At 36.2% G+C, this 14597-nt stretch overlaps 1 protein-coding gene across 2 annotated transcripts in view; it reads left to right on the top strand.

Moving 5' to 3' along the window:
- Positions 1–9282: 9282 nt before the first annotated feature.
- LOC128733601 (bestrophin-4) overlaps positions 9283–14597 on the top strand; it is a 50209-nt gene continuing 44894 nt past the window's right edge. For both annotated transcript variants that reach the window (XM_053827314.1, XM_053827313.1), the window contains exon 1: positions 9283–9578. The gene's annotated coding sequence lies outside the window, so the exon portion shown is untranslated. The remainder of the gene's footprint in view (positions 9579–14597) is intronic.

Raw genomic sequence — 14597 nt, 5'->3', positions numbered from 1 at the left:
TCGTTCTTCAAGTCATTGCAATGGGGAAAGCCTAGGATAACTTTGATACCCTCTTACATAAATATTCGACCTTCTGGCAGAAACGGATTATAAATGTCATTGTTAAGATTTTCAGTGCGCTAGTGTGCTCTTCGGACTGATTTGTCAATAGTAAGATCATTCGCAGAACACCTAACATCCTCTTTTTTTTTTCAACTAGTTCATTATGTCTAATCGTACAATAATAAGAATACTTAGTTTAAAATATTGCAAGAAATATTGGTTAGAGACAAAAGGGGGATTTTGCCCCTCCCTTATCTGAACTTACAAACAGTTTTGAGACACTCATTTGGCTTACTCGACATCCGACCAGCGTTTCTAAGGGGTTAAAGTTAGTTTAATGTTTTTTTTGAGAACCATTTGCATTGGCGAAAGTAAGAGATTTTCGAGCCTGTCCACATTTACACGAAAACCCATTCTGAATTGTCAAATAAAGATAAAACAAAAGCAAACAATATTTTCCTCCGTCTTTTCGCACACAAAATCCGCAAAAATATAAGCAAACCGCTGACGCAGTTTCGTCTTGATGACAATACAAAGATTTCGAAGTATATTCGTACTAACAAAAACAAACATATTTCGCCCCGCATTATTTTTAAAAACAATATTTTAGAAACCACAGAAACGCGAACAGAAATCTGTGGATACGATCACAGGATCTTTAAGCCGGTGCATCCCCGCTACCGCAGTCTGATTACGCACCTGAACGATACTGTGCGAAGAAGACGTCAGCTAAAAAAAGAGGCAATGGAAAAATTCAACAAAATAAAAATAAAATAAGACAACAAAATACCCTAAATAACCTAAAATAGACAAATAGCTAACAATTGATAATAATTAATATTTTCTTTTTCGAATGTTTCGAAATGCATAATTTAAATAAGAACTCTTACAATGAAAGTGGTATGCAATTCAACATATCTGTTTAGTTAAATTAGATAGATTCACTAAGAAACGAACACACCTACATTAATACAATTAACAATATTTAACATGAAATCCGATGATCAGTAATAATTTCAGATTTTTAAACACGATAGCAATATTCCAAACAAACAATAGCAATATTCCATAGTTTTTTAAATTGGAAGCAGGATTTTCTTAGCTTAGGAGTACGTAGTTCGGTTCGTAGTTTAGGAGTTTGTTTCTTAGTTTAGTTTATTACAAGTAAAAAGTAGTTTAGATACCGTAGAAGTTTACCTAGTTCGCACAAGAAATAATATGCAGCATTTTTGTCATACATATACATATTGAAATATATATCCAAGATGGCTTCCGATAAGCACCTAAATCTACATTACCGATTTGATTAATTTCAACGAGTGGTTTCGATAAGTAAAAAAAAATGGATAGAAATAAAACCGATAATATGTTGTGTAATAAATTCCTAATTTGAAGAATTTCTATTTTATATTTGCTAGTGTTAGCGAAAGTTCAAAATAGGTTAGATTAATGGGCCATTTGGTCAAAAAATATCAGTAAAGCGGAAACGACAATAAAGATGTGATGAAGAAAGGAATAAAGATAGCAGTCGTGAATGGATGTGTTTCCCTTGATATAATGCTTGTGTATGTGTGCCAGTGATTCGTGATAAAGTGAGTTGCCGGATTAGTCAGTGAATGGGTTGAGACGAAAGTGCGTGAGAAGTGAGTTGAATCGATAAAAGGGGAAAGCTCACAGGGTACATGATCCTGTTATCGGCAAGGTGTTTTTTGCTTTATAAGTAATAATTTTTTATTTGCATTCAAATAGAATGGTAAAATTCTGAAAGATTCGCGGATAGAAAAAAAATCAACGTCAAATGCAGCCAGTTCGAATTGTCAACTGCAGTCAGTCGTTATTATTGCTCAGAAATGGAAAAGTATTGGTATCTCGTGCAGGTTTTCGGCTGGTAGTTCTTTAGGCAAACACAAATAAGAAATTAAATTGGTCTTATTTTTTTCGTTCTAAATTACCTGCTAACAAAAATAAACATTTGATAATATTTTACGCTAAACATACCGCCACCCGGGGTGAGATTGTGCCACGGGGGTGAGATTTTGCAAAAAATCAAAAATGTTTATTTGTGAAAATTTATTATATCTATAGAAACTGGTGACCTAAATCAAAATGATGATGAAAATAACATATTTATTCATAACTTAGAATAGGACACAGATAATTTTAGTAAACTGTTTAGCCTAAACAGGGTTTCAAAGTTCGCGAGCAAAAATACGCTTGTAAAAAATGTCCCCCAAAAACCAACCACAACAAGAAATTGCATCAACTTGATATTTTGAAGGTATATAAACTAATCATTTACAATGTATTGAAAGGTTATTATGCGTTGAATAAGTTTTGATTAGGAAAATAATATTTTTCGAAACTTTGTACTTTTCGAGCGTCACAGGGGTGGGGTTGTGCCAAGCCATAATGATCGATCCAATTTGTGGATTCACATACACAACAAAAATACGTCAGAATGCACCAGTACACTCACATTGTTTACTATTGAGCACAATATTTTGACAGATTGGATTGCATCACAGAATCATAGGTCTGCTAAATAATTTAAACTAATTTTTACTTTTTCTCTGGAAATTTCAGATGCTTTGAATAAACACTCTAATATAAGACGAATATATTATACCGTGTATAAACTGCCAGTTTTTTGGAGGGGGGAGGACGGTGGGATTGGACATATGTTCTGCGGCCGCGGGTTCTCGAACGAAGTACGGGGTACTTTTGTTAAATGATCAAATAGGTATGCCCCCTTAGGATACACCTCTTCATATATCTCCCCCTTGTTAACCCTAGAAACGCTACTGGATATATAAAGGCTGTCCATTGACTGCGAACTCATTTTTAGTTATTTCAGGCCTCTCCGGGTTTTTTTCTTTCATACTTTTTGTATGATGCGTTGTTTTTGGCCGACCCCTTGCCCCGTTCATGGACGGCCCCATATGAACTACTTTATACTGATATTTATGTGTATTGTTTATAAACATGGTAATGTTCACTGTTTAGGTTTTTAGCTTTATTTTATGTTTTTGGCACAATGTCACCCCCTAGAAGGGGAGCCACAAGCGAGTTAAAGTAAGATGATTAAAACATGTCAAGCTACGCATAATCATATTTAATACAATAATCTGTGGGCTGTTAATTCATTACTATTTCAACCTTTACGATGCACACAAGTAATTTTTAAAAGAAATCTCTTTGACTCAATGGTTACAGGAGTTGTACTTATTAGCCCCAGTCCACGTATTTTCAAAGCCACCAGAAGAATTGAATCTGAATATTCCACTGTTCTCTTTTAAACATTTACTTAAACTATGGCACTCACAGATTCTTATAAACTTACATATGCTAGAAAGGCGGTTTACATTAGTCTTTGATCTGATATAGTCCTACGTCACACTTTCGTACAACCCTTAGGGCTGTATACCTTATAGTTTTTCAATACCCGACCCGTACTCGGTGGGTACGGGTACGGGTGCGGTTTTCGGGTAAATTTTCCGCTACCCGACCATCTTTGGTGTGTACAAGTATTGTTGAGAAAAGTTATGCGCGAGCGTGGCAATGCATTTTATACATGTTTCTGTGCATCCATATTTTAATATACACACATATAGCATGTATTAGTTCAACTATAACTAGACAGATAGCATTGCTGTTACTGTCTTTCGATTTGGGGCAGAGTTGCCACTTCTTTAAACGAAACGACTTACAATTTTCGTATAATTATTGTGATATTTCTTGAATTTGCTACGAAATAATTAATAATCGATAATTGGATGATTGTAGGGCTTACATCTGAAGTTAAAAACTTTGCTGACCATCTTGGGTTTGGCCACCATGTGTGATTTTATTGAAAAATCGCGATTTTCACCATGAGAGTATAAGCCGATTTTAATTTTAAGCTCACCATTGAAAAGCTGAGAAAAATTCTATAATTCAGCTTGTACAAAAAGACGTAGAATCAAACAACTTTGGTTGAACCATTCAACAGATGAACTATAGCAAACGAATCTCACCATTATTTATTTATTTATTTATTTATTATTATTAATCAACGCGCTCGATTTGACCCCAATGATTGTCAGGTTAACAAATAAATAGTCAAGTCGCATTAAGTGAGTAAAATGCTATCAAACGTATACAAACAGATCTTAAAATAAGGTTTACCTCTCCCGAAAAAAGCGATTGAATCTTCCCTGTAGTATCCGTCAGGGCAGATGAAAGTCGAATAACAACGATACTTGATTAAAGGTCCGCTGCAGACCACCGATAGCGCCTTTCAGCTGTAGTTAGTGTACAGAGACTATAGATTACGGAGGCGACAAGGTACTCAAAATCCGCTAAATTTTAAATCAAAACGGAGAATACCATTATAAATAAAGGTAACTCTCCGCTTTCGTTCAAAATTTAACGGTTCGAGAGTGCCTTGTCGCCTCTGTAATCTATAGTCTCTGTAAGTTAGTGCGACGAGCTGGCAATCTCAACATTGCATTGTTCCGCAGCGCTCGTGGTTGAACACTTATGTTAATCTTATGTTAATTCTTCCTAGTATGCTATTCGCGATAAACAGTGCTCTGGAGCTAGCCCGACGAACACGGAGAGGTTCTAGGTCGATCAGTTGACAGCGGCTTTCATAGCTGGGAATACGGAACGGGTTTCTCCATGGCAGTTTTCGCAAAGCGAATCTAAGAAATTGACGCTGAACGGACTCGATTCTTTCAGTGCTGTTGTTGTAGTTAGGATTCCAAACAGACGAACAGTATTCCAGAACTGACCGCACCAGCGAACAGTATAGCGATTTGAGGCAGTATATGTCAGAGAAATTTATTGCGATCCTAAAGATAAAGCCTAAGGACCTTGAGGCTTTAGCGACAACATACGAGATATGATGCTTGTACGTTAACTGCGAATCTAAGATATCGCCCAAGTCGTTAATATGCAAAACACGTTCAATTACTGTGCCCTTGAGCTCATAACGAAACAGGATCGGATCTTTCTTAGGGGAAAATGTGATTGTTGAGCACTTCTCCGGGTTCACTATCATACAGTTCACATCGCACCAAGTGGCAAAGGCCTCGAGTTGATTTTGAAGAAAGTGACAGTCGTCAGTCGAGTGGATCCGGAGGTACATTTTAAGATCATCTGCATACGAGAGTCGCGGGCCCTTAATGACCAAATTAACGTCGTTGAAATAAAGCATATCAGAGGACCTAGGTGGCTTCCTTGAGGTATACCTGATGAAGCTGGATAGCTATCGGATCGATAATCTCCAACGGTAACCACCAGTTGTCGATCGGTGAGATACGAGCGAAACCATTGCAAAAGGTTATCGCTAACACCCAGCCTATGTATTTTTGTGAAACGATGGTTCTACAATTGATGAAGGGACGGTAAGGGAAAGTAATAAAGAAGGATTTTTTGGGAATGGAGGGGAAAGAGAGGAAAGGAAGGGGGTAATAGGTAGCTACGCTTAACAAGTTGTCTTTGTGGCTCCTACCTTTTGTCCAATGCTGGAAGGTGCATGGGTCGAACCAAGCTATAATCTGAGATTATAACCGGATTTGAACCCACAACACCCGCCAGGGCATGTGGCTCGTTGGTACCCGTGTACCTATGAACCACAGAGGCGCTGGACAAAAGGAGTCTGCACAAACCCCCTTCCCAACTAACAATGGTAGCTGAATTGCAAGAGCAATGGCTGTTTACGAGTTGGTTTAAGGCGATCAAAGCTGCATAAAGTAAGCACTCAAATGGTGTTTAAATAAGCGATGTTTAAGCTACTTTAAATTTTTCAAACCAGTTCTCTCCTAAAAGCTGATAAACAAGCTTAATAGCGGATTTTTCTGCTAAACACACTGCTTCTAAACAGCCATAAACATCCTACCGTTTTAAGGCTGCTTAAAGGTGTTAAAGTGTAGAGTGGAAGCTTTCATTAGACTCACAGCTTGCAAATTACTTGAAGGCTGGTTAAGGGTGTTAAAGTGGCTTTACAAAATTCTACCAAGTTTTCTTTCGGCTCACAGCATACTTAGTGTCAGATCATAGAATTTAGCAATTCAGCTGACAGCAAAAGTTTGTCAGTTATCGACATTATCGCTTCACGCTAGGCGGGCTAGGCTTCAGGTGTAAAGATATTCTCACTGTCTGTTCTGCAGATGCAAATGGGGTGGATCATACGGTGAGTGCTAATGGATCAAAAGATGGTGGGTTCAATTCCCGGAAAAAAGACATGTATTTTTAATTAGTTAGCTTACTTATACGAATTAAAATTATTCGAAATTTAAAAAATCGCGCTCGACAATGTTCACGGCAAAATAAAAATGACGCGTTCCATTTTTTTAAATTTTAAAATAGATTTTTTTGGCTGCATGAAGGTTGATGAATCGTTGATTAAGCGGCTGGAAGAGCATATTGCAAAACAATTTCTCGTTCTAAAAATAGAATTGACAGCATTGCGCAAATTGGCATTTTAAAAGCGCGCAAAAACTCTATTAAGCTTCAACGCAGCTTCGAAAGCAGCTTTTAACAAGTCTGAAGCTTGATAAAATCACCAGATTTAGATGTTTAAGAGCTGAAAAAGGGGTTTTATTTTTAAACCTAAACCATAGTTCAGCCACAGGTTGAATAAAATCAGCTATAAAAGCGTTTGAACAGCCTGAAATTGTTACTTGGGTTATTAACAGTAGCGACATGGGTTGGGCTATTTTTAGACACAAATTGTGCCTCTTCCTCCACCTACAGTAGAGACCACCGACCGAGAAGTTTTGATCTAACTCGTTTTACCTTTGTTATACTATAACAAAGGTTTAAAAATTGGTCGAAAAACACGAAATTGATCCGAGGCCCGGAGGGCCAAGTCACATATACCAATCGATAGGGTTCGACGATTTGAGCAATGTCTGTGTGTGTGTGTGTGTGTGTGTGTGTGTGTGTGTGTGTGTGTATGTATGTAATGATGTTTTCTATCGCCTGTTTCTCAGAGATGGCTAAACCGAATGGTTCGCTATTACTTTTGTTTGAAAGGTGTTTTTGTCTAGTAGATCACTATTGAGTTGGTTCGTGACACGACGTTTCGTTTAAGAGTTATAAGCAAAAATGTGAAAAATACGTGACACGGGTTTCTTCAAAACTACATGATCGATTTCAACGATCTTAGTATCAAATGAAAGCCCTTATTAAAGCTAAATTGTTCAGGAATTTTTAATTGAAAACAAACAAGTAGTTTAAAAGTTATGCTTAAAAAACCTGTTTTGACAAAGTAATAATTATCGCCTGTTTCTTAGAGATGGCCAAACCGATTTATGCGCTATTAGTCTCATTTGAAAGATAATATATCCTAATAGATCACTATTGAATGGTTTTTTGATTGGCCTTTTAATTTGAAAGTTATGAGCAACAGTATACACCACCCCAAAATTTACAATAATTTATAATGATTTTAACCAAGATAATTTACCTAATTTCAATTATTTTAATATCAAACGAGAGGTTTTGAGACTACGAATATATATGCAAAATTTCATAAGAATTGGTTTTACCGATTAAAATATATTAACCGTCGAACACTCGCGCCAACTTTTGTAACACAGTTACTCGCGCGCACAATAGCCCCAAACCAAAGAAAACGTGTGCCCTAGAGTTTTGGCTGGAAAAACTTGGTTTTAGGTTGATCGAACGTTTGGAAGAGTTTCTTGAAATTGGGAGCTCTATCGTCTGGTGGAATTTAAATTTTTATTAAACCCCCTAAAAGTGAAATAAAAAAAATATTTTTCTTCAGTGTCAATATAACACATTGATGTGTTCTGCAAAGCTATAGAGCATATTATTACAGGAAAGTTTGCTAAAGACAGTAATCTTCTATCTCTGCAGCGAAGATAGAAAAATCTTATTTATTGTATATGAATTTGTAAAATCAGTTTTTCTATCATTGCTCTTTTTGTAATTGTTGCATGACTTTTTCATGTACTACAAAATTGTACAAATAGTAAAAATACACAACTTTTCTGAAAATAGTATACCTGTATGTTTGCTTTTTTAGGAACTGTATAACTTTGATTATAAAGAATACCCTAATTTTGACTCCGAATTACTCGACTATCAGCAGACGGATACATTTTAAACATTTTACATTTGCTGATAGTTTTGCTGCATAAATTTTCCCAACAATTTAAATTATTAATGCACTGAATAATTATGATATTTTGCTCACAATAAGTTTGTTGAAGAATATACGTTAGTTAAACAACGATTTGTAACTTTATTTGTAACGATTTGTAACAATATGGCGTTGAAAAACCTACACGTGTTGTATAAAATACAACAGCGTGAGTTAATAAAAATTGATGAAAATTATTCAAGAAAACTCTATTGATGTGATTCAAATAGAATGGCATTACAGGAAACTATGCATAGTTCAAAAACCTATAAACTAGACCTTTACTAGACAATGTATATGCTAAAGGATAAGATTTCCTCTTACAACTTACTTTTATTTGCACTTACTCAGATTAATAACAACTTACTTATCCTTACTCAGCAATTTCATGATCCTTTTTTCATCAAAATTTAAAAGTGTTCCTATTTTGTTCAAATTTTGTAAACTTATTCAATTTTCAAAAATATTATGTAAACCAACGCACTACGCAACTACAACCAATAAATGAATTATTTTCCAAAGACGTGTCGATTTCTATCTCAAATAGCAAGTAAGACCGTATAACAAAGGTTCCTTTCACCACTAGGTGGATTAAATCGGGTTTTTACTTTCTGATCTGATCTGATAGCGCTCTGAGCATTCAGAAACACCAAAGAAATGATTTTACTTCCTCACCTTGGTATCTACTCTTGTTGGCGTTGCTAATGAGAATGAGAGTTTATTGAATAGGAAGTGAGAAACATGAGAAACGAACAACCGTAAACGTAAACAAAAACAACCGGCTTTTCCGCGCCCCACGGTTTTGCAGGCACCGAATGTCGCAAATGCAACATAATACAGTCATAACTGCATGCGGACCGCATGATGCGGTGTGTGGTGGCTTTCATTTCGATTAAAATATCAACGCGTCGCGTGTTTAGCATAAACACGAGAGCCTCCGATGGAGGGAGAGCAGCATTATATTTTTGCGAGAGAACGACCACTAACGCTAAAAATTTCGATGCAATGCGGCGTTCACTGTTCAGTTTGCGTGAGTGGGTCGATCGGATCGGTTCGGTTTCGTAGCGATTGCCGGGGCTAGTTCGTGGGATGCAGTTGCAACCGCGAATTTGCAATAAAGTGAATAAATTTATAACCCTTTCGCTCAACTACTACGGTGTATGTAGTGACTGTTTCAGATTTTGTCACTTTTTAAACGTTTGTGAGGGGAAACTAAAGCTTTCATTATCCTCTACGGTAAACAGTGAGTGTTTAATTCAATTGTGCGTGAATGCGTAAGAAAAAGTGATTCGACGCGGCGTATTTCTGTTATCATTAATGTTGTGTAATTTAAAAGGGAATGTTTGTTATGATTTTATCTCGGATTTTATAGTTATTTTGAAAGGTAAGTTTCGTTTTGAGAGATTTGCGTTTATAAGCCTTTATCAGTTGGTTATGGTTGGTAGGTTGGTTAGGTATCAGAAATTCTTAAATCGTGTTGGAATCATAACATATCCTTTAAAAAGTTATTTTTATTTTCGCCTTTCTGAACTTTTTATTAGCAGTAAATTTGTAATGAATTTGTAGTAATGATCAATATACAGTAATGACCCGATTTTGTCACCCCCATGATGAATTTAGGGGTGACAAAAACGGGACAGTGACAAAATCGGGTATTTTTTCAATTTTTATTTTTTTGCAGATAACTTAGAACGAACTACATATATTTCTTTCTGATCACTTTTAGGACATTTCGCACTTCCATCTACCTCTCTGTGGACATTTGTCACCTGTTCACAGCAGTCCCACAGGTATGAAAACACGCGTTTTTTAATTGCGCCGAAATGGTTGATTATACTGGTTAACTATGTTCATAGAAATTTCATAGCGTGAAAAGCTCTTTCTTATGGTATGAACCATTTTTTGATTAATCCTCCTAAAAGTAAGATAGAAAATTTATTTTTCAAGCAGTAAGAGATAGAGCAAAACAATGTTCTACAAAATTTTTGAGAAGATTATTATAAAGAACTTTGCCAAAGAAAGTGACCTTCTAGCTATTATAGTTGTGGAGATAAGAAACAACTTTTGTGAAAACTCCACGATAATCAACACAGCTCTTTTTACAGTGTCTTAACACATTTGACATGTTTCAAAATGATTTTCAAACTAAGCTTTTGATAAATCAAAAGCGTGACAAAATCGGGTAAAAAACGTGACAAAATCGGGTCAAAAACGTGACAAAATCGGGGGTGACAAAATCGGGGAGTGACAAAATCGGGTTACCACTGTACTACCATGAATTGCTCGTTTCGGCTCACCGATTGGAAAGTCTCTTTCGGTTCGCTGATGTCGTTTCTTCTTTTTTTATTTTCGGAAAATGCATTAATCAGGAATCTTTTTCGAATGGAATAATAAGGAAAACAATTATTTTTCGGAAAATCACTGTCTAAACATGCATGAAAGTCAAACGTCAAAGATAATAATTCAACCAATCACATACACACCTATACAAAAGCTGCCAAATGCGACTTTGTGTATTTTCATTTTAGAAAAATGTGACCGAGTTTCACCGCCCCAACAGGTCAGGAATTATTTGTTTCACTCAAACCTGAACCATTTTAATGTCCTGAAAGTAAATCATGTTGTAAAATTTTGTTCTTTAACCCTCCATTACCCGCGTTGTTCTATTTTGTACAACGCCTGTAAACCGTTAACTTTATCTCGGTATATCTCGGGATTCCACCAATAAAGAAAATTTCTGTTTTCAGCAAAGTTGATCCGTAAGCCAAGATCTTTCAAATGACGGAAAAAGCCATAGGGTTTTCACCAAGTGACATTAGTATTCGAGTGAATTTTGTTAGGTTTTAGCATGCCTATAAATCGAAAATGGCGCGAGTACGAAAGGTTAACTTTAAGTTTGCATGAGATCGATCTGCTATTAGATTGGAATGTAGGTATTTAAAACTGAAGTCTTGTGTGAAAACGTGAGAGACGGAGTATATTTTATCGCAGCAATCGGCTACCTGAAATTACAAACAAATACTTGGCATCAACATTTATAGATTGTCGTTTAGTGATCGACAAAAGATAATTCTTACATTCTTACACCCACTCTTTTTGACTATTTTTTGAATATGTCGAAACATCGAAATTTGAGCTCTGAATAAAACTACTTGCACTTTTTGCGCGAGTTGGATAATTCGTGCAGACGGCTAACGAATACATGCATAAATTTTTGTAAATAAGTGTAGACAAAAGCAGATCTTGTTTATGACGAAGCGCAGTTTCCGTTTGACGAACTGCCGCTGAATAAGAAAATTTGTTTCTGTAAAAAATATAAATTCCGAAATATTGGGTGTACATGTACAGACAAAAAGTGAAAGATTCATCTCGTACCAAAAGCTTAGGTACTTGTGAATATAATTCCTTTAAAAACTCGCAATAAAGTGTGAATCGTGGTTACGTATGACAAGGTGGCTCGGAAACTATAGTCAATATTTTTGAATCGTGGTGCACGATTAATTTGTTCAAAAATAGTGTCCTCAAGTGCAACGCAATCACATTTCATCGCAGATTGAACCCCCCAAGCAACACTTGCATCATCTTGCATGTTGCTATTAAATCTTTTTTAAATTGCAAAAAACTTCACCGGTTACAGTATTGAAACACACAACAAATAAGTAACTTTATGTTATTAATACGTTGCATTGAGATTATAAGCGTGTAGGGCGCTATATCTGCATATTATCGTTGATAAGAGGAAATGCTTATCAACTTAGGGACAATATTGGCTCGTTTTATTGTGCCTGATTTTTATTTTCAGGTGGATTTCAAGCCACCGTGAATCTTGGATGTGCATAGTATTTTTCGATATAAATTAAACAAATCATGGTTGTTTATGTAGTACCATTACATTATATTAAATTTATTAAATTTACAAAAAAGGTGTATTTGTGATCTTAATTTTCTTAATTACTGACGACAAGAAAACTATTGAATATCCAGGTTAGTTTCAAATAAATGGCGTTCACATGGCATCGTTTCGTATGGTAATTTAGCATCGTTTGTTTTTGTGCCTCGTTTGTTGCATTATTCCACACCGAAACCGAGCGTAGTTTTCGACAAATCACATTTCAATTAAATTGGATCTTTATCTAGGATCTAGCTCCCGCTTCTACTAACAACAATTCCCTTCCCGATATGCTTGTGAAGATGCAGAGAATTCCCTGGTCTTTAGTAGCAACAAATATTGGACTAACATTCCTTCCCATCCCACCAGGACCCGCATTCGGACGTGGCCGGCGTCGGTATTGATCAGCATGCAGGGACCTGATAAGGTTGCACAATGAGGAACAGTGTGTTGTCCCAAGCATACTTTTTCCAGCCATCATTTTGCAATTTTCATCGATCCTGGTCAATAACGGAGTAGCAGCACACGGGCGGTATCCTATGCTTATGCTTATGATTAATACGTTGGATTCAGGTTATCCAATACTTATCCTAGGTGCCACCAATATATTCGTGTATATCTAGTAACATGAAACTTCATCGCAACATCGTGTTATTATAATGTCATTACTAAACAATAATGTCACATAATGTTGCATCATGTTGATTACGGCATATTTTTAAATAAAATGCAACAAAACAAATACAATCAATGTAACGTCATATTCCGCCATATTTTTATGAAAAAATATTTTTCAACGAAGAAACGTTTTTATTTTCACAATAATTACACGGATATTCATCAGGATCCCTTGGCATTTACTAAAATATTATTTGATTACAGTGTCTAGTTCGATTTTACATCGCATTTTTCCATCGTGAACGAATTCTTAATTTGGCTAATTTAATTCTTTAAATTTGAAAATTAATAACTTTCACGAGGCGCATGAAATAATACAAAGCAAAATTATATTTTGCACGATAAATTTTGAATGGTATAAAGATTAGCTCATAATAGGCCCAAAAAAACTAAAGTTTTGTTTCATTTTAAGGATATTAATGTAATTAATTTTCGTCTTGGAGACCAGAGAGGAAATTTGTTTCCCGCTAAACATAATTCGCGATTATGTTGGTTGGTTTTTATGCGAGAAAAAAGTATTTCTGTTTTCGTTTTCACGGAAGTTTTGACAACGCGACATATAGGATCAATGAGGTTTAAAAAGGTGTGGCAGATGAAGACAGCGAAAAATCAGACGTCGGACAATGGGGTTTGTTTTTGGAGTTTGACGTCACGCTTCATCGTGATTGGTCGATTTACGATTCCACCCACACCATGATGAAATTCCTTCATTGCACTAACACCACTTAACCAACATTGCTACACCTGTATATATCACATTGATATAGGATTTCGTGTGAGTATGAACAGGCTTAAAATCTATTTTAGTATCGTAGTCGTGAATGGATAGGTAACGCGCATTGATGTTCCACAAAACATCTGTGTAACAATTGGTTGCATATAAGCTCCACCTCTTGCGCTTTTTCAGTCAGAAGTAGTTTGATAAAGGTAACTGATACGAATTTTTACCATATTTGAATGTTTCAATTATAGTTACCCTTCATACAACAAATGGTGCTGTTTGGGTCGATTACCTTCGAATACTCTATTTTGGGTCCGCATTGTAACAAGTAAGAAGTGGATTGTGCGCTCATCTTTCGATTTCACAATACTGGAATCCTACTCTATAGATAGTATGATGTCCGTTTCAAAGAGACTGGATTGGGAGGATCGAAGCAGTGTAGAAAAAACTCATTCGAATGCGGTTCCCAAATGGGGGTTCGCGAACCCCCAGCAATTCGCCAAAAGTTTTAGGGGGTTCGCGAAAAGCTTTGCGGTAATGGCAGACAATTTGATTTGATGTGTGAGACGAGAGATGTCAAACCAGTGCAAGTAAGATACGAATTAGTTTAGTGCCATTGTTACTTTCACCGACAGAATTTCAGATGAAATATTGAGAACGATCGATGAGCGGAGACATGCGAAAGTCAGCATTGAGCGGGCACCAGCCAGAGGGAGCTAAGATAGCAGCTCGTCAACGATGCGGAACTGGAGAAATATTCTAAAACTGAAGCAGCCATATTAAGTATGGAGTCCAGCAAAGAATGATGATATTATCGGTACAAATGTGTATCGACTGATTAGACTGTACGCAGGGCATCTTACTGATACGGCAGCATGTTGCTTTGTACCACTTCCAAAATACTTTGCAAGGTCTTAATTGGACCGAGAAGAAAATTGACGCTACTCTCTGGTGGCAGCTAGTTAGATTCCGTGCTGGCCGATCATTGTATCAGGATCATATCACGACGCTTCGTATTATGTTGGAGAAAATTGATGGATTCCAAGACTTTCAGGGCCTGTTTATTAATTTAAAAAAGAAAATCTTGAGAGCACCTGGTGTACATTCCTTATTGT

Source organism: Sabethes cyaneus, chromosome 2, assembly GCF_943734655.1.
Source record: "Sabethes cyaneus chromosome 2, idSabCyanKW18_F2, whole genome shotgun sequence".
Taxonomy (NCBI): domain Eukaryota; kingdom Metazoa; phylum Arthropoda; class Insecta; order Diptera; family Culicidae; genus Sabethes; species Sabethes cyaneus.
Note: the sequence above shows the minus strand (reverse complement) of the source record. Positions and strands in the feature narration are given on the sequence as shown.